Source organism: Cynocephalus volans, chromosome 2 (assembly GCF_027409185.1).
Source record: "Cynocephalus volans isolate mCynVol1 chromosome 2, mCynVol1.pri, whole genome shotgun sequence".
NCBI lineage: Eukaryota > Metazoa > Chordata > Mammalia > Dermoptera > Cynocephalidae > Cynocephalus > Cynocephalus volans.
In genome coordinates this window covers 210,094,385-210,115,754 of record NC_084461.1, presented here as the reverse complement: position 1 = coordinate 210,115,754, position 21,370 = coordinate 210,094,385, and the positions used below count along the sequence as shown (strand labels likewise).

Sequence of the window (21,370 nt, the reverse complement as noted above, 5' to 3'; positions counted from 1 at the left end):
TTTATTTATTTAATTTTAATTTTTTTCTTTTTTACAATTACCCTGGAAAATCATACAGTGCTGCCAGCATTAGACACAATCCTGGGCCACAAGTCTGCACACTCCTTTGCAACTGGTCATGTGATAGCAATACCTTTGATCTTGCCTTTATTGTTTACTATAACCCGTGCATTAGCTTCAAAATAAAAAAACACACTGTCCTTTCTTCAGTATGACTTTCGTTGTCGAATAACCACTGCTGGATGTTCCTTCTTTCTGAGCTCTGGTTCGCCTTTCTTGACTGTGGCCATCACCGTGTCACCCACACCAGTGGCAGGAAGTCTGTTCATCTGTCCCTTGATCCCCTTCACAGAGATGATATACAGATTTTTGGCTCCTGTGTCGTCAGCACAGTTGATCACGGCTCCCAGACCAGGGAAATCTGGAATTTCTCACTGGAGGACCCCCCACACCTCTCTTCAACATCTTGAACATTGGAAAAGGACAGAAAAGCTTGATTTCATGTTCATCTTACTCATTATTGATGTGTAGAAATGCTACTGATTTTTCTATGTTGATTTTGTATTCTGCAACTTCATTGAATTAGTTTATCAGTTCTTAGAGTATTTTGGTGGAGCTTTTAGGGTATTCTAAATAGAAGATCATGGCATCTGCAAACAGGGATAGCTTTCCAATTTGAAAGCCTTTTATTTCTTTCTCTTTTCTAACTGCTCTGGTAGGACTTCCAGTACTGTGCCTAATAAGAGGGACAGAGTGGGCATCCTTGTCTTGTTCCAGATCTTACAGGAAAAGCTTTCAGCCTTCCCCATACAGTATGATATTAGCTGTGGGTTTGTCATATATGGCCTTTACTGTGTCGAGGTACGTTCCCTCTGTACCTAATTTGTTGAGAGTTTTTATCATGAAGGGATATTGAATTTTATCATAGGCTTTTTTGTGTCAGTTGAGATAATCATATGATATTTGTCCTTCATTCTGTTGATGTGCATGTTTATTGATTTCCATATGTTGAACCAACCTTGCACCCCTGGGATAAATCTGACTTCATCACAGTGAATGATATTTTTTATATGCTGTTGGATTTGGTTTTGTAGTATTTTTGTTGAGAATTTTTGCATCTATGTTCATTAATCTAAAGTTTTGTTGTTGTTGTTTCATCCTTGTCTTGTTTTGGTATCAGGGTAATGCTGGCCTCGTAGAACGGGTTCAGAAGAATTCCCTCCTCTTCAATTTTTTGCAATAGTTTGAGGATAATTGGCATTAATTCTCTAAATGTTTGGTAGAACGCAGCAGTGAAGCCATCTGGTCCTGGGCTTATCTATAATGAGACACTTTTTATTACTGATTCAATCTCATTCCTCCTGTATTAGTCTGTTTCTGTTGCTTATAACAAAATACACAGAACTGGGTAATTTTTTTTTTAATATGACTGGTAAGGGGATCTTAACACTTGACTTGGTGTTGTCAGCAACACGCTCTCCCAAGTGAGCCAACCGGCCATCCTTATATGCAGATCCAAACCCTTGGCCTTGGTGTTATCAGCACCACACTCTCCCAAGTGAGCCATGGGCTGGCTCTAGAACTGGATAATTTATAAGGAAAATAAAATTTATTGCTTATAGTTTCTGAGGCTGGGAAATCCAAAGCCCATCTGGTGGTGGCAACAGTTATCCAGGGTCTCACATCGCAAGATGGTGGAAGCAGAGAGAGCAGAGAGAGAAAGACAGACTTTCCTCTTCTTTTAAAGCCCTCAGAACCATGCCCCATAACCATCATTTTTAATCTATTCACTACTGCTGAGTCCTACAATCACCTCTTCAAGGCTCCACCTTTCAATTATCATAATAGGATTTCCCATCCTCTTAACAGTCACAGAGGAGGCCAAGTTTCTAATACATAAAATTTGGGGGACACAATTCAAGCTTCAATGAGTTTGGGGGGGACAACTGAATCCACTACAGCTCCTAATTGGTCTATTCAGGTTTTCTGTTTCTTCTTGATTCATTCTTGGTAGATTTTATGTGTTCAGGAATTTATTCATTTCCTCAAGTTTTTCCAATTTGTTGGCAATTCAGTTGTTAATAATAATCTCTAATGTTCCTTTGCATTTCTGTGGTATCAGTTGTAATATCTCCTTTCTCTTTTCTGATTTTATTTATTTGAGACTTTCCTCTTTTTTCTTGGTTAGTCTAGCTAATGGCTTGTCAATTGGTTTATCTTTTTAAAAAATGACATTTGCTTTGTCAATCTTTTATTTTTTAAATATCAGTTTTGTTTATTTCTGCTCTGTGCTTTATTATTTCTTTCCTTCTGGTTTGGGGTTTGGCTTATTCTTGCTTTTCTAGTTTTTTGAGATGCATTGTTAGGTTGTCTATTTGAAATCTTTCTACTTTTTTGATGTAGGAATTTATTGATGTAGGTGTTTATTGATTTATTGCTTTGGCTGTATCGTATAGGTTTTGATATGTTGTGCTTCTATTTTCATTTGTTTCAAGAAATTTTTAATTTCCTTCTTAATTTCTTTGATCCATTGGTCATTCAGGAGCATGTTGTTTAATCTTCATGTATTTGTTCAGTTTCTAAAGTTCCTCTTGCTATTGTTTTCTAGTTTTACTCCATTGTAGTCAGAGAAGATATTTGATATGATTTCAGTTTTTTAAAAATTGTTGAGACTTGTTTTGTAACCTAACATACAGTCAATCCTGGAGAATGTTCTGTATGCTGATGAGAAGAATGTGTATTCTGCAGATGTTAGATGAGATATTCTGTAAATGTCTGTAAGGTCCATTTGGTCTATAGTGCAGTTTAAAAACCCAATGTTTCTGTGTTGGTTTTCTGTCTAGTTGATCTGTCCAATGCTGAGACTGGGATGTTGAAGTCTCCAACTATTATTATGTTGGAGTCTATCTCTCCATTTAGATATAGTAATACTTGCTTTCTATATCTAGATGCTCCAATATTGGGTTCATATACATTTAAAATTGGTATATCTTCTTGCTGAATCAACCCCTAACATTACATAATGAGCTTCTTTGTTTTTCTTTAGAGTTATTGACTTAAAGTCTAGTTTATCTGATATAATTATAGCCAGTCCTATCTATTTTTGGTTTCCATTTGTGTTGAATATTTTTTCCATAGCTTAGCTTTCAGTCTATGTGTGTCTTTTTTTTTTTTTTAAGATGACTGGTAAGGGGATTATAACCTTTGACTTGGTGTTGTCGGCATCATGCCCTCCCAAGTGAGCTAAGTGGCCATCCCTATATAGGGATCCAAACCCATGGCCTTGTTGTTATCAGCATCACACTTTCCCAAGTGAGCCATGGGCCAGCCCCAGTCTACGTATGCCTTTACAGGTGAAATAAGTGGGACTGCATCTTTTCATCCTCCTTGGGATGCACTTCTTGTGTCCATGATTAAGCTATAAAGGGCTTATTGGTTTTAATCCATAAAAAGTTGTATTGGTTTTGAGTCACAATTAAAGTAGATATACCTTTGAATATTTCGATTTTTGTATGTAAAAGTTTTGTTTTTTTTTAAGAGTTCTCTCATCCTAAAAACTGTCCTATTGGTACTGATAGAAAGATCAAATTAAAAAGAGGACATAAAGGAATTTAATGGTTAGCCTTGGGGGCTCTGTTAGGAAGATTACAGAAGAGAAATCAGATGGAATAAAAGTCAAAATCCACACCCACTGTAAATTCTCCTTTTCCACCCACCTGTGCTCCCCTTTACCACCAACTCCCTGTCCTTAACCCTGTAGAAGATCTTTTGGATCCTTGGAGCCCTGGCTTAAACTTCTTCTCAAAATCTGGTCCCATTTCCTTAGCAAATTTCTTTTACTTCTAAAAGTCCTCCAACTTGTATAAATTGATGAAGTCACTTTCTGTCAGACCCAGACAAAATAGGGCCAGGAGGGGGGTTCATGCTTGCTTTTCTGAGATAAGAACTGTTTCCAAGGATTTTCTAAAACCCATAAGAAATCCTTTCATGTCTTTCACGTCCTCCACATATCTCCTCCTTTGCATGTTTGTGCATGTTTCTGTGACCAGGTTTATCAGTAGACATTCTTTAGAACTGTAGTAATGTTGGTAAGTTGCTCTGAAATGAAATTGCCCAGTAATGGCATCTCAACAAATAAACTGATGACAAATCTGACTTTGAGCCTCTGAAACCAATAAACTCTGGTTCCAAGCAGCTTACATGAACCTCTCCCTTTCTGCCAATAAAAGCTTTCTCTTACCCTTCCCTCACTTAACGAACTTATAACTTGCCATGGTATGCATTCCAAATTATCATCCTATTTTTGATTCCCAAGGAGTTCTATTGCAGGAGTTTTAGGAGTAAAAGGAATTTCCTGAGGACATAGGACCAGATTTTGAGAAGAGAAGGTTTAAGCTAGGACCCCAGAGATACAAAAGATCTTCTGAGGGGTCAGGGACAGAGAGTTGGTTGTAAAGGGGAGCATAGGTGGGTGGAGAAGGAGGATTTATAGTGGGTGTGGATTTTAACTTTTGTTCCATCTGATTTCTGTTCTTTAATCTTGCTAAGGGAGTCCCTAAGGCTAGCCATTAAACTAAAAATATTTGGAGATATTTTTCACTAATCTTTTTTTCTAGGTTAACAAATGTCACTTCCCACTGTTTGATGGAGATGCAAAGATTACTTGAGCCCAAATATTAAGAGCAATGAGAAGCCCAAAAGGACTGCACCGAGAAAACTCTCTCAAGAAGGGAGAAACAAGGTGCAGCCCCAAGTTGGTATTTGCTTCAGCTTTTATTGTAAAGACAAGAAAATACAAGGGAAAAAACAACTTAATCAATCATTTATCAAAGGAATGAAAAGAAATTGGCTATGGGGCAATCTCTGGAAAACATCTGGAGAAACAGTGGAAAGGGAGTGAAGCTGGATAAGAAATGACCTTAATGTCCTTATCTAATCTAGCCGAAACTATTTGCTGTTTCCAACACATGGTGTTTTCAGCACTTAGGTTCTGCATAAGTGCATTTAGGACTTTTGCCCTTGGTGCACTCCCTGTTCTTTGTCAAGCCTGTGTGCTCCCACATATCCCCCTTTGACAGGGGTGTTTGAGGTAGGTTCAGGAAGTGAGTGATAAGGAGTCTTTTGAAGTAGGGTCAGAATGGCTTCTGTTTGGAGAGTCCTTTGGAAAATGGCGCATAGCGCCTTCAGCACTGCAAGAAGACACAGTAAAAATAATATACCATTGAGTCTTGAAAACCAAGTAACAGTATTAAGCCAATGAACAAAATCATTTAAATGATTGATGGCTGCATTCTGTGCTTCCTCTTGAAATTGAAGCATCTGCTTCTGGAGCTTATATTTAAAATTAAGAATATCTCCACTCAAATCAGAGTGAAAAGCACCATGTAATAACCACTGTACATCCTCCCAAGATGTAGAGTTATCAAAAGGAACAGGAATGATACACATAGATCAATATCCAGCATCACAGTTAAGTTGACTTCATGTCCAAAGCACTTGCTGATGTTCACCTAACCAAGATACAGTGGCCTCTAAGGCATTTAGTCTTTGTAAAATCTCTTGGTCAATTTTTGTTTGAGTTAAAACTTCAGAAGTTATGTTTTGAAAATAATCATTCATTTTTTGAACTGTTTGAATCGAATGAGACAATGCAACCACAGCTGTCACAGCTGTAACAGCAATTACTGAGGCAATAAGAATGCCCAAAAATCTCTTAGGGTGAACTCATTCCAGAGCAGAGGTTACTTGCTCAAGGGCAGAACTCCCCATCCATTTATGAGTAAGATTAATTGGTAACCAGGCTTCTGCTCTTTGTTTTAACACAAAGACATGAGTAATATTAAGGGCAGAGATATTAGAATGTGTAATGCAAGGAGTAAACCATGTTTTTATTGGAAGGGAAGGTGATATTAAAACCTTGAGTGTGGAAACCTTTAGAAGAAGTAAAATTAGTTATAGTAACACTAGGTTCCTGAGAGGAAATAGCAAATATGTATGGTTGAGAGGTGCAGATCATAACTGAGTCAATGGTATCATTAGCTATCCAATGTAATTTCTTATTTCTTTGAAATTCCTCTTGTCAGATAATAGGAAGGGAAAATGGAGTGGCTAAATGCCAAATAGATTTTTTTTATGGGAGTATAATATTGATTACAGCACACCCTCAAAAGAGGACCTGCCAAACCAGCATTCCATTGAGATGACCGACCAGGATAATTAAAAGGAAGAGTATAATTGCAGTATTAGAATCCAGTATCAGTAAATCATGTGGACCCCAATTTTCAAAAGTGCTTTTACCATATAATTTATTTTCTGTAAAATTATTTGAATGGCAAGAGACCCAACTGAGTCCAGACCATCTGCAATAGCAATCCAGGGGTGAGAACAAACAGGGATACTGGGTTTCAGATGGTTTTTGCCCAGTATGGAACTACCACCTACTCCTGCTGTGGAAATGAATATCTGGTATTTTACAGCTAAAGCACAATTAGGGTCTTTTACAATATGAGTCATATACCATTGGGGCCGAAGAGGAATACAGAAATTGATGACAGTAAAATTAGTCACTACGCAAAAAGGCAATTTCTCAACAAGGAAATACCAATTATGAAAAGGTTTGTGCCATCCATTATGGTAATCCTTCTTACTGCAATTTATTTTGCAATCTTGTAATGGACCAGGAGGGGGAAGCTAATCATCTCCAGTGTAAGTGGTATCATTAGATGAAAGAGGAGGCTCTGAATCACCTCAAGTAAGCAGATCAAAAATGGGGGGATTAAAAACATGGGTCCAATAAATATTATTACTTATGGAAGGCTGAATAAAAAGGAAAAGCCCATACATTATGAACAGGTATGTTACTTTGGGACCTTTGGAATTTACAGTTACGTGAGCAAGCATGGCTAGAAATAGGTTTTCTGGCATCTTTGGAGTTCTGATGGTTTCTAGAGTGCCCTCTGCCTGTGCAGGAAGCTTCTTTAAATCACCCCAAGTTGGGCCAGAGGAAAGCATCGTAGAGGTCAATGGATTTATCTTCCATTTCTTGTTCATCATTCCCGGGGGTGGTTGTATGGTAAGATTCTGGAGTTCTGGAATTGGATTTGTTCCTGAATGGTGCCACATGATATGGGTGAATGGCCTTTGCTGGTATCCAAAGAGGGACCATAGAGGAAAGAACAGAAGCATACCCTCTTCCCCAGGTTAGTATCAACAGGCCCTAACCGTTTTGGCTCTTGACAGGGATGTCAATACAAAACCAAAGGTTTAGGACTTTCATGGGCAGGGGGTGAAATGTTGATCCACTGCTGTTAAATTTTGAGAATTACAGTTTTAAAATTTTAGGGTAAATAATGCTTTCATTAATTGTTCTTGAGGGGTCAAGCTTCCTTCTACATTCCCCCTGTTTTGTTTATTTAATTGTGACTTGAGGAGACCATTAGCCCTTTCCACTATTGCTTGACCAGTGGGCTTATATGGGATTCCCGTAACATGTTTAATATTCCATGTATCACAAAATACTTGATTTGGAAGTATATGCAGGTCCATTGTCAGTTTTTTTTTTTTTTTTTTTTTTTTTTTTTTTTTTGTCTTTTTCGCCATTGTCAGTTTTAATTTGAGTTGGAATCCCCATAGTAGCAATAGCAGAGAGATGATGTTTTCTAACATGTTTTTTTGTTTTCCCTCTCTGCGCAGTGGCATGAATAAATCCCAAATACATGTCAACCGTAACATGTAAATATTTAAGATGCCCAAAAGGTTCATAATGAGTGACATCCATTTGCCAAATTTCATTTCCTTTTAGTCCACCGGGATTTATGCCTCCATGGGAGGTCATTTTAGAATATCTTTGGCAGTTGGGGCAGGCTCGAATAATTTCTTGGGCTTGTTTATAGGCTATTTTAATAACACCCTATAAACAATGCTAATGCTAATGCTCTGTCCCCTTGATGAAAGAATCGATGAGAAGCAATGGCCATTTGTTTTTTAAATTTTTTTAATTTTTGTTATTTTGTCGATATACAGTGTGGTTGATTATTGTGGCCCATTACCGAAACCCCCCTCCCTCCTCCCTCTCCCCCCTCCCTCCCAACAATGTCCTTTCTGTTCGTTTGTCATGTCAACTTCAAGGAATTGCAATTGTTATGTCTTCTCCCCGCCCTGTTTTTTTTTTTTTTTTTTTTGTGTGTGTGTGTGTGTGTGAATTTATTTATTTATTTTTAGCTCCCACCAATAAGTGAGAACATGTGGTATTTCTCTTTCTGTGCCTGACTTGTTTCACTTAATATAATTCTCTCAAGGTCCATCCATGTTGTTGCAAATGGCAGTATTTCCTTCGTTTTTATAGCTGAGTAGTATTCCATTGTGTAAATATACCACATTTTCCGTATCCACTCATCCGATGATGGACATTTGGGCTGGTTCCAACTCTTGGCTATTGTAAAGAGTGCTGCGATGAACATTGGGGAACAGGTATACCTTCGACTTGATGATTTCAACTCCTCTGGGTATATTCCCAACAGTGGGATAGCTGGGTCATATGGTAGATCTATATGCAATTGTTTGAGGAACCTCCATACCATTTTCCATAGAGGCTGCACCATTTTGCAGTCCCACCAACAATGGATGAGAGTTCCTTTTTCTCCGCAACCTCACCAGCATTTATCGTTCAGAGTCTTTTGGATTTTAGCCATCCTAACTGGGGTGAGATGGTATCTCAGTGTGGTTTTGATTTGCATTTCCCGGATGCTGAGTGATGTTGAGCATTTTTTCATATGTCTGTTGGCCATTTGTATATCTTCCTTAGAGAAATGCCTACTTAGCTCTTTTGCCCATTTTTTAATTGGGTTGCTTGTTTTTTTCTTGTAAAGTTGTTTGAGTTCCTTATATATTCTGGATATTAATCCTTTGTCAGATGTATATTTTGCAGATATTTTCTCCCACTTTGTTGGTTGTCTTTTAACTCTGTTAATTGTTTCTTTTGCTGTACAGAAGCTCTTTAGTTTGATATAATCCCATTTGTTTAATTCCTTTGGTTGCCCATGCTTTTGGGGTCATATTCATGAAGTCTGTGTCCAGTCCTACTTCCTGAAGTGTTTCTCCTATGTTTTCTTTAAGAAGTTTTATTGTTTCAGGGTGTATATTTAATTCTTTAATCCATTTTGAGTTGACTTTAGTATATGGTGAAAGGTATGGGTCTAGTTTCATTCTCCTGCATATTGATATCCGGTTCTCCCAGCACCATTTGCTGAAGAGGCAGTCCCTTCCCCAGTGTATAGGCTTGGTGCCTTTGTCAAAGATCAGATGGCTGTAGGTGTGTGGCTTGATTTCTGGATTCTCTCTTCTATTAAGCAATGGCCATTTGAAGGGTGGTAATATGCATAACTAGTTTGTCAGCTCAATTGTTACCTTCTGTAATTGGACCTGTTAATCCTGAGTAGGATCTGATATGAGTTACAAAAATGGAATGGTCCTGTTTTGAATTAATTTTTGTAATTGTCTAAACATTTCAAAAAGAGCAGGGTCATTTCCATCATGAATCAATGCATCTTGAATAACTTGTAAAGTACCTACTACATAAGCAGAGTCAGCCGCTATGTTTAATGGGTGATGAGGGAAATGTTGTAAGGCTCCAATGGCAGCAGCTAGTTCAGCTCATTGTGTGGAGCGATGGTGAAGAGTGAAAAAATGTTTCCATGAGCCCTGTTCTTGCCAAGTAACAGATCCTTTGCCGGACTTTCGAGATACATCTATAAAAACAGTTAAAGCATCTGGGATGGGGACAGGTGAGACAATAGGGGTGGAAGAAAGAGGCAATAGTTGAAATCCTTGTAGAATTTTATCATGAGTTAAGGAAAATTCTAATGTTCCTGTAAAATCAGCTAAAACAATTTGTAAGTTTTCAGATTATCTAAGAGCCACCTGAAAATTAGTTTTAGCTAGGCCAGGATTAATCAGGTCGGGATCATGTCTCATGAGCATTTGGATGTTGAAGCTGGGCTTGAGCCTGAGGGTTAGTATAAATTCCTTCTCTGATTAACATATATATACCAATTGGGATATTACTATTTAAATTCTCCATTGAAATAGTAGTGGTGGCATCATGAAATTCATGGAGCCATACACTATTGGGCTGTTGTTAATACAGTTTTAACGAGAACTTTCTAATCCCAAGCTGTCATATCATATCCATTAGCTATAGCTTCTATTATGCCCTTTGTAAAGGAACTTTGTAGGCCATTTTCTGTTACACTTTTTCAAAATTCGTTAAGTACAGCCAAAGGAAGGCTTTTGTATTGAGGCCTTGATTTCCTCCTCTGACAACAGGGAAAGCAAGTAATATTTCCCCTTCCAATTGTCGGCCCTCATGGAAACATTTCTTCATGAGAAGTATAAAGTCTGATGGAGGTAAATCCAAGGGAGGAGGTGGCGGAGGAACGGGTGGGGCAGAGGAACCCTGAATATCTTGTTTCTCTAAACTAGATATAGTTTTATTGCCTTAAATTGGCTGTAAAGCTAGTCTGCATAAATTCCATACCACAAGGTGAGAAGCTTTAACAAGACCAAGAGAATTCCTCAACCATCTGCCTATCCATTCCCAATCCTTCAGATCAAGACTTCCTTCTCAGGGCCGGCCTATGGCTCACTCGGGAGAGTGTGGTGCTGATAATACCAAGGCCGTGGGTTCAGATCCCTACATAGGGATGGCCAGTTTGTTCACTTTGGAGAGCGTGGGGCTGACAACACCAAGTCAAGGGTTAAGATCCCCTTACCGGTCATCTTAAAAAAAAAAAAAAAAGATTTCCTTCTCACAGATACCAAGGACATTGTTGTCTAATAATTACTAAATAATTCCACAAGCTGGCTTTTGATCACTTTACATCCAGCTGCTTTTAATAGGCATTGAAGCTGTAACGTATGTTGAATTTCTTCTTTAGACAAAGTGTTACCATAGCCATAAAGAGAAATCGGAAATTGAAAGAAACAAAACCTCTGGGTGAAAAGACCTAAATTAGACCTTGCCATAGATGTTCTGGGCTATCCCACAGTTGCCTATTTTCCCCTACTGGAATGCATATTGGATGTCCTTCTCCTTTACCAAGCTTTGCAAGGTCAGTCTCTGATCCGTGGAGTAGAAGTTTTCCTCACATGGGGCACCACTTGTCACTTCTCACTGTGTGCTCGAGATGCAAAGATTACTCAAAGCCCAAATATTAAGAGCAATGAGAATCCCAAAGGGACTGCACTGAGAAAACTCCCTCAAGAAGGGAGAAACAAGGCACAGCCCCAAGTTGGTATTTGTTTCAGCTTTTATTGTAAAGACAAGGAAATACAAGAGAAAAAACAACTTAATCATTTATCAAAGGAACAAAAAGAAATTGGCTATGGGGCAATCTCTGGAAAACATCTTGAGAAACAAAGGAAAGGGAGTGAAGCTGGATAAGAAATGACCTTACTGTTCTTATCTAATCTAGCAGAAACTATTTGCTGTTTCCAGCACGTGCTGTTTTCAGCACTTAGGTTCTGCATAAGTGCATTTAGGACTTTTGCCCTTGGTGCACTCCCTGTTCTTTGTCAAGCCTATGTGCTCCCACAAACTTCTCCAAATATCTTTTAAATGCCCAGCTGTCTATTTTAACTTTCTTTTTGCTGCAAAATTTACAGAAACCATTCCAGCCTGATAGCCAGGCCCAAAATACATAGGTTACTTATGTAAATTCTGACCATCAGAATATAAATCTAACAGAGACTTTGGGAATGCATACCCAGGCTTGTTTTACTGTACCTTACAACTCCTCCTACTTCCTGTAATCAAATATCATCAGCTTCAGGCCTTCCCATATTTTGCACCCCAACCACAAAAAAATTTATTGGTCTGTCCTACACTTGGAGGAAAAAACTTAAAAATTATCTTACATCTCTTATAATAAACAAACATGCCCCAAAACTCCTTCTTGAAGAAAACCTATATTGTTTCTCAGTTCCTTGAAAAATGTAAATCTTACTGTGTCTTTAAAACTTACATATCTCGGGGCTGGCCTGTGGCTCACTCGGGAGAGTGTGGTGCTGATAACTCCAAGGCCACAGGTTCGGATCCCATATAGGGATGGCCAGTTAGCTCACTGGGTGAGTATGGTGCTGACAACACCAAGTCAGGGGTTAAGATCCCCTTACTGGTCATCTTAAAAAAAAAAATTAATTAAATTAAATTTAAAAAACTTAAATATCTGAGGAATTAACTATAACAACCCCTACACCTGCCCATCTGAGACAAAAAAAAAAAAAAAAAAAATCTGAATGTTTAACTTTTTAGGTGCTTTACTTCAATAATGTTTGATACTTGCCAAATACATATATGTTACAAAAATTTCCAACAAAAAAACCTTAATGACTACTTAATGACTAGCTTTGTTTAATGTCTCATGAAGTTTTCATAAATAATTCAAACATAATTGTTAAACAAAGGAAATTTACATAAATATAAGTGGGATAAAAATTTATAAATGAACTTTTCAATAATGATTATGTTTTATAAAATATGTCTACTTAAAATTAGTTTCCAAAATATTTTGGTAACTTAAAACCTTAAAGTTATACTAAGTTAAATTAAATGAATATTCATTGAATATCTAGGTCATTTTCAAGTAAGATATGATACTGAAACATTTGTTGATGAACATAAGTTTAAGCTTTCCTATTTTTGGCTTCTTATTACAGAGGAACAAAAGATATTTGGGTCTGTTAATAAATAGGTCCTGTGGCACATTAAAATATCGTACTATGAGGAAGCATATATTTCCAGAAATTATGAGATGGTGTTAATTTGCAAAATGATGGTGTGTGACAGTTCATAATTGCTTACTTCCTATTTTTTAGTTTTCACCAGAAATCAAGGTTATTAAGAGGCGAGAATTCTAAATTAATATATGTAATTAAAACTATTAGAGATAATAAGGGAAAATACTCTGTATGCAAAGTATACAAGGAAAATAAATATACTTTTTGGTAAGGAAAGCTGTAAGATATGAAAGATGTATTTTTGCTAAGGAAAGAGTAATTTTACTTTAGTTTGTAGGTTATTCAAAGGTTGTTTCAGAATGAATCAATGAATAAAAGATAAAAACTAGATGGATATAAAAAGTTGGAAAAAGAGAAAACAAAAGAAAGGGTCTTATATGGTCAAGCTGAGTAAATTGAATAAGTTCATTATAAGGGTTTTTAAATGAGTCTTAATATTAGGAGTAAATAAACCACATTTCTTATCAATTACCCAGTCTTAGGTGTTCTGTTACAACAACACAAAATGGACTGAGACAGAAAATTGGTAGCAAGGAGTGTGATGTTGCTATATAGACATCTGAAAATGTAGAAGTGGCTTTGGAACTGGGTACTAGACAGAGGTTGGAAGAACTCAGAGCAGCAGGCTAGAAAGAGATTGTATTTGCAGTGAACAGAGTATTAAGGGAGATTCTGATGTGAGAAAAGAAGATAAGGGGGAACTTCTTAGAGATTAAGTGGTGGTGATCAGAATATTTCTAGAAATATGGACATTAAAGGCCATTCTGAGGAGATCCCAGATGGAAATGAGGAACTTATTGGAAATGTCATCTTTGTTACACTGTATCAAAGAAGTAGACTGCATAGTGTCCGTACCCTAGGGCTTTATGGAAGGTGGAACTTAAATGTAAAGAACTGGGATGTTCTGGTGGAAGAAATTTTAAACAAAATGTCGAAGGTGGTGTATGGCTGCTCTCAATTGCATACAGTAAAATTAGGGAAGAGAAGAATAACCTAAAGATGAAATTTATAATTGAAAGTGAAGCAGAGCATATAGATTTGGAAAATTCTGAGCCTGGTCATGTGGTAGAGAATCAAAGAGCATTTTCAGGAGAGGAATCCAAGTGTGCAGCTGAGCAACCAGTTGCTAAGGAGATTAATGCTAAAAGACAACCAGGTACTAAAAGCCAAGACAATGAGAGAATGGCTCCGAAGGCATTTCAACATCTCCCAGTCTGTCCCTCCTTTCACAGGTCCAGAGCCCTAGGAGGACTGAATTGTTCCAGGGGACAGATTTGGGGTGCTGCTTCCCTGAACCAACTAGGAATGCTGCTTCTTGCATCCCAGTGGCCCCAAGTGCTGTCTGTGCTGCCACTTGGGAGAATGCAAGTGGTAAGTCTGGGTGGCATCCACATGGCATTCCGTCTGTAGGCTTGCAGAATGTAAGAGCTGTGGAGGCACAGCAGCCTCCACCCAGATTTCAGAGGATGTATGGAAGGGCTTGGGGGCCCAGACAGAGACATGCTGCAGGGGCGGAACAGAAGTGTGAGGTCAGAGTACCCCCCTTGTGGAGTCATCACCAGAGCAGTGTGTAGTAGAGCCATGGGAGCAGAGAGGCTGTCAGGACCCCAGAACTGTAGAGCTAGGAGAGTGCAGCGCCTGCCTACAAGAGCCACAGGCACCTGACTCCAATCCAAGAAAGCAGTTCCATGGGCTGGCTGTGCCCAGTAAAGCCATGGAGACAGGGCTGCCCGAGGATTTGGGGGCCCAAACCTCTCACTGTACCCAGGAAGCCATACATGAAATGAAAAATTGTCTAGAGCTTTAAGACTTTATGTCTTAATATGTACAAATAAATGTTAAAAAAAATATTTAATGTCTGCCCTGCTAGGTTTTGGATTTGCTTGGGGGCTGTCAGTCCTTTCCTCTGGCCTACCCCTCCCTTTTGGAATGAGAATGTCTACCCAATGTCTGTTCTACCATAGCATCTTGGAAATAGATAACTTGTTTTTTTATTTTACAGTCTAACCAGCTTTAGGGAGCTTGCCTTGAGTCTCAGATGAGACTCTGGACTTGGCGCTGAAACAAGCTAAGGCTATTCAGACTATTGGAATGGAATGACTATATTTTGCATGTGAGAAAGACATGAGTTTGGGGGCTGGGAAAAATGCTACAGTTTGGATATGATAGACCCTCCAAACTCATGTTGAAATTTGATCCACAATGTTGCAGTTTTGGGAGATGTGGAAGGTGTTTGGGTCATGGGGGTGGATCCCTCGCGAATAGATTAATACCTCCCCTGGGGGTCAGGAGTGAGTGAGTTCTCCCTCTGTGTGTTCCCAGGAGAGCAGGTCGTTAAAAAGAACCTGGCACCTCCCTCCCTCCCTGTTTTTCTTCCTCTCTCACCATATGATCTCCTCACACACGCTAGCTAAGCTGACGGCTGCCCTGCTGCTTTCCACAAGTACAAGCAGCCTGAGGCCTGCGCCAGATGCAGCTGTCCCAGAATCCCGAGCCAAATAAACCGTTTTTCTTTGTAAACACCAAGACTTTGACTAGAATGTCATATTTTCAGATAAAACTAAACTTACTTTACAAATTCATCTTATTTTGATTTTCTTTGGTAAAAATGGGGATGATTGTAGAAAGAAAAAAAAAATCTATATTTCAAGAAAAACTATATATAACACACCCTCGTGGGATGTCAAACAGTGCTGTGTTGACAGACTTTATGCCTTTCCACTTTGTGAACTGGATCCTGACTTTTTGTGAATTTTGCCAATAATTAAAATTTCCAGTTTCCCCCCACCCTTCTGATTTGGACTCATTAAAAACTAAAACTACCATTTTCCTGAAATTCTAACATGCTAAAGCTGGACAAACTTGATATAAGCTCCAGAGAAATCACCACAACAGATCATGTATGGACAACCTTCATGCCTGCTATCACACACGCCACTTGAAAAGTTCACCAGAATACCTGATGACATTACTAGAGACATTCAAACTACAAACCAGGAGATTCATCAAAATTGTCACTGCCTGTCCCCACTCCCACTAAAAATGCTTCAAACCCAATTTCTAGAAATCTTCTCAACTGACTGCCTGAAAAAAACGGGTTTATATTTGCTCCAACCATTAACCTCTGTGTTTGTTTCCATAAAAATGCCTCTCATTAAACACCTGTTTTCTCACACCATGTAGAGGCCTAACTTAGATGGGAGCCCACCTAGAATATCGCCTCCTAAAATTAGGTTAACTGGACTGTTCTTTCTTTTTTTTAAAAGACGACCAGTAAGGGGATCTTAACCCTTGACTTGGTGTTGTCAGCACCACATTCTCCCAAGTGAGCCATGGGCCGGCCCCTGAACTGAACTATTCTCATGACTAAGAGACTAATTCAATACAATATTGGACAATATACTTAGATGTGTTTTCTGTTTGTTGCAGTTTATATTCTCTCCCTTTGCAGATCTCTTGCCACTCAGCTACTAACCTGATTCTTCTCTCCACAGTCACCACATCAGCTTTTAATGTATGAAACTTCTAGTTCCTTCTAGTTCAAGATGAGGAAAATGGAGGAGTTTAAATACACCAATCTCAATTCCTGTACTGGCCAGCCACAAAACAAAACACCCATCTGGCATATTGATGAATTAAAAGCACTTGAAAACAGCAGGTGCAGAAAGATCACTCTGACCTTAATGCTGTTTCTTAAAAGCAGAAGATGAAATTCCCATATGAAAGATGCAACATCCTTATCCTCAAGGATGAGAAGTGGAGACCAAGAGAATTCTGTACAGACCGTGTAAAAATAACTCTTATCTTTTAAGCATCCCCACATAATTTAGTTGCTTCTTCACAGGTTACTATTCTTGTCAAATTCAATATCTGAGCAACTGACTCTAACTGCTTCCTTGGGTCTTTATTTCCTTATGAGGGCCTTTATTTCCTTATGAGGGCTCCTGTGCCACGTAAAACTTGTATTAAATAAATTTGTATGCTCTTCTCTTGTTAATCTGTCATATGTCAGTTTAATTCTCAGACCCAGCTGGGATTCTAAGAGGATGGAAATTGAGTTTTGCTGCCCCTACAGGGGTAAATACAAAATCTCCCAGGGACCTGGAACATGAATGGGGGGTCAGGGGGGAGACTGAGGGTGTAAACCCCCTTTCCAGAAACCTTGGAAATTCTGTGTCCTTTCACCAAGATCTGTGGGGGAGGGGGGTGGGGTGGGGTGGGATGATTATTTGGTCTTCTGCAATGACTGTTTATGGCGTTTCCTGCTTTCCATCCTCCCCCTGCCTCACACTGCTGTCATATTCTCCTCTTAAACGGTCAATCCAACTTGTATCTGTTGCTGGCTGGCAAGGAAGTCAAACTCCTTGGTCTGGCCGCGTTCATGCCAGCCCCGCCCTGAACCGCCAGAGTCACCCTCTTCATCACAGTTCATGTGCCCAGAGGAACTTTCCAGCTCTCAGTCCCCCCTGTGCTCATGCCTGCTCTGCTCACTGCACTCATTCCACTTTGCTGTGTGGAAAACTAAGATTCCTCCTTCTAGATCTCCTGCTCAGAAGTCTCTAAGACTCTTGGAAGACGGAATTAATGCCCCTCTTTCTGCTAAAGCTTCCCAGCTCCTTCTTTTCTGGAACATATCACGTGATCCACATTACGTGATCATGCAAGAGCCGGGGGTTACCCAGGGACTTCAAATTCTCACCATCCCGGGATACTAACATCAGCACCAGTAAAAGGTTGCTGAGTAGCCCTTACACGTTTTGCACGAGCTTAAGCCTGCAAAGCCCTTTCATGGCTACCAGCCCTGTAACTCCCCACACTGATGTAAAGCTCTGTAGTGACACTGCATTTTACAGGTGAACATATGCGGCTCAAGCGGTATAAGCTACCGTAGTGTGCCCCCTCTCCTAAACAGGGCTCCTTCCTTGCACCGCGGTCGCCCCTCCGCAGCTCCCCAGCACGCGCCACCCTGCAGGCTCATCCCCGGCTCAGCCAGCCACCCTGCTTGAGACATTCCGCTGCTGCTGGGCCACCCCGGGGTCACCACTTCCCGCCCAAAGTGAGGGCCAATCATAAGGATCACTTAGCCCGACAAAGAAGATGGCCAATCGCAATTGGAGTTTGGGTCTGGGGCCCGCCCCGACGTGGTCGGATCCAATGGCAGTCACGAAGACGGCGGGCCAATCAGGAAGCAGCTCGTAGTGTGGCGGGCCGGCAGTTGGGCGCGTGGCATCGGACTGAGCAGACGTGGGAACGCAGCGTGCGGCCCGGCGGCGACCATCATGGTAAGTCGGGCGCAGGCTGGGCTGGGGCGACCTCGGAGGGGCAGCAGGGACATGGGGGCCCGGAGCAGGCGCGGCGTGGGCTCGCCCTGCTTGCCCTTGCTGGAGCGTGCGGTCAAGGGATGGGTGTCGGGCACACGCGGCAGGTGCCGGCTGCTTTCCGCTCTTGCCCTGGCCTGCCTGGCAGCATCGAGGAGCCCTTCCCGAACATTCCTTAGTGAAGGAACGCCAAGTGTTGCACTTACGCTCTCTCCGGTTTTCTCTACAATGCTGTGAGCTCCTTGCGAAGGCACTTACAAAAATAGGCGATATTTACAGGGTCATGACATAATGATACACCGAATTGAAACGGTATATGCTGGAAAATCTTGCATTCGCCATTAGGTAGTTTTTTGCTTGTTTGTACTCCCCCCCCCCCTTTTAAAAGCAAAACCAAGCAAACGGCAATAGGTATGTTTAACTCTCTCCCATCCCCTTGCACCAGAGGTTGCTCACAATATGTACTCTTGCACTTTGTTTTTGCATTGTACAAAAAAAATCCTGCAGCTTTCTGCATATCAGCATATGAAGATTTGCATTGTTTACCGCTGCATAGTATTCCAGTGTGTGGCCATACTGTGGGTTATTTGACCTCTCCTGTATCGTTTGAATACTTGGATGGCTTCCAGTCTTTTTTGCACATAGAGAGCTGCAAGGAGTGCACGTGCCATTTCTTATGGGTGTAGGTGGATGTGGGATGCAGAAGTGGATGGCTGTGATTTTGTAGATATTGTCAGATTCCTTTCTGTAAGCAATAAATGAGAATTCCTGTTCTCTCACAGAACGGTGGGCTCCAGCATTTAATTTGTACACTTTCATGTCCTCAGCCCATAGTTCATACTAGGTAATTATTGAATTAATATATTAATAGTTTACACATCAATGGAACTCAACCAGCACCTCTATCATTGTGCACATCTAAAACAAGTGGTGCACAAGAGACGGTCAGAAATACCCATGAGAGAGGCCCGAAATACCCCTTGTCAGGATTTTATGTCTCCAGTTAACTGAGGCTGATGGCCAGTCATTTCAGCCTCAATTTCCTCTTCAAACTAAAGTGTACAAAGTTTGGTAACTTCCAAACTTTATAAAAAAGTATATAAGTGTATAATAACTCTAACTAACCTCTGCATTCTCCTTTGGTAAAAGTTGGTTTTGAGGTTTCTTTTATTGATGGAACCAATGCTTTTTAATTTTTAATTTTTTTATCTTTAAAGAGGCAATCATTCCAGTGTAAAGGGAAGATGTCTTCTATTACCTGAGAGTGAAAAGGAAGCTTCAGGATTAGAAGAAACTTGTGCATTTCACCATTTTTAGGAGCTGTTATATTTAGCAAAGTTTTTGTCTTAAAAAAGAAAAATACTATGATTATCTAATACTTCCAAAAGAGCTATTCAGCCATTGTCTGTTGTTATGACAATGTTCTTCTCAAGTTGAAATGTTTAAGTATGATTTCAAAAGTTCATAAGATTTAATTGAATCAACTTAATTAGGAAATAATTTTTCTGATGGGGGGAGGTAGTGAGGATTTGGTGTGAATGTGACCTCTTAACACTGGTTTTCTCTGAGAAAATGTTGGCCATTCCAGGTACCTTTTCTTTGTGTTAGAAGGGTTTGTGTCTCAAGATGAATTTAATGGAAATCCCAGCAGCAGGAATTGTTTAAAACCCTACTCTATGCATCCCAGAGCCACATCAGAGTTGATTACCTTCTGGAGAGTTTGTTCCTGAGGGCAGTCTCTGCTGAAAACTAAGGGCTATTTTTTTCTGGTGCAGTACTCCAGTTTGGTTGCAATCAGAATTTGACTGTCATCTGTGACTTAGCCACTTGTCTTAAGCTTACTAAGGACAAGGCCAGATACAGAATTTCTAGGTTTCCAGACTATTGCACTTAAGAGCTAGGAGGTTACAGTGGTGGATTAGGAAATTAGAAATAATTTGAAGTAGTTTGAGGTTTCTCAATGATGGTGTGATCATAATTATCTCATGGAAAAATAATAACCTTGCTTAAAATAGTCTGGATCATGATATGACCTTTTTGGCTGCCTATTTTATTTTTATTCTGGTTATCTCTTCTGAGTGAGCCTTGGTAGCATATTCAAGGAATTTGTCCATTTCATCTCTTGTTGAATTTATTAGCACAGAGTTGTTCATAATATTCCTTTATCCTTTTAGTATCTCTGTATCAATAGTGATATCCTCTTTTCTCATTCCTGATGTTGGCAGTTTGTGTCTTCTCTTTTTCTGGATCAGTTTGGCTAGGAGTTTATCAATTTCATTGTTCTGCTCAAAGAACCAGCTTTTGGTTTCACTGGTTTGCCTTAATTTTTTTTTTTTTTTCCTGTTTTCTATTTAGTGTATTCCTGCTCATATTTTTTTCCTGCCTAATTTGGAAATTTTCTCTTTTTCTAGTTTTTTTTTTTTTTTTTTTTTTTTTTAATCCTATATAAAGATGACCGGTAAGGGGATCTCAACCCTTGGCTTGGTGTTGTCAGCACCACGCTCAGCCAGTAGGCCAACCCGCCATCCCTATATAGGATCCGAACCCGTGACCTTGGTGTTATCAGCACCACACTCTCCGGAGTGAGCCATAGGCCGGCCCTTCTTTTTCTAGTTTCTTAAGGTGGAAGCGTAGGTCACTGACTTTGGGGTTTCTTTTGTGTGTGTGACCGGTAAGGGGATCGTAACCCTTGGCTTGGTGTCGCCCACACTGCGCTCAGCCAGTGAGAGCACCGGCCATTCCTATAGAGGATCCGAACCCGCGGAGAGAGCGCCGCTGAGCTCCCAGTGCCGCACTCTCCCTAGTGAGCCACGGAGTCGGCCCGATTTTGATATTTTTTTTTTTTTTTTTTTGTCGTTTTTTCGTGACCGGCACTCAGCCAGTGAGTGCACCGGTCAGTCCTATATAGGATCCGAACCCGCGGCGGGAGTGTCGCCGCGCTGCCAGCGCAGCACTCTACCAAGTGCGCCACGGGCTCGGCCCCCGATTTTGATATTTTTAAAAGAATTTTTGTGTCTGCATTTATGAGGGATGTTGGTTTGTGCTTTTCTTAGGTGTTTGGTTTTGCTATCGGGGTAATGCTGGCCTCATAGAATGAGTTTGGTAGTGCTCTTTCCTCTTCTATTTTCTGGAAGAATTTTATAAAAGGTTATTGATTTTAGACCTTTTCAACTTTTTCTGATATAGGCGTTTTATATCACAAGTTTTCTTCTGAGCCCTATTTAAGCTGCATTCTACAAATTTTGGTATGTCGTGTT

The 21,370-nt window shown here is 40.0% G+C and overlaps 1 pseudogene; it reads right to left on the bottom strand.

Annotated features, from left to right (window-relative positions):
* Window positions 1-50: 50 nt before the first annotated feature.
* LOC134370808 (large ribosomal subunit protein uL14-like) lies at window positions 51-17,227 on the bottom strand (annotated as a pseudogene).
* Window positions 17,228-21,370: the final 4,143 nt, after the last annotated feature.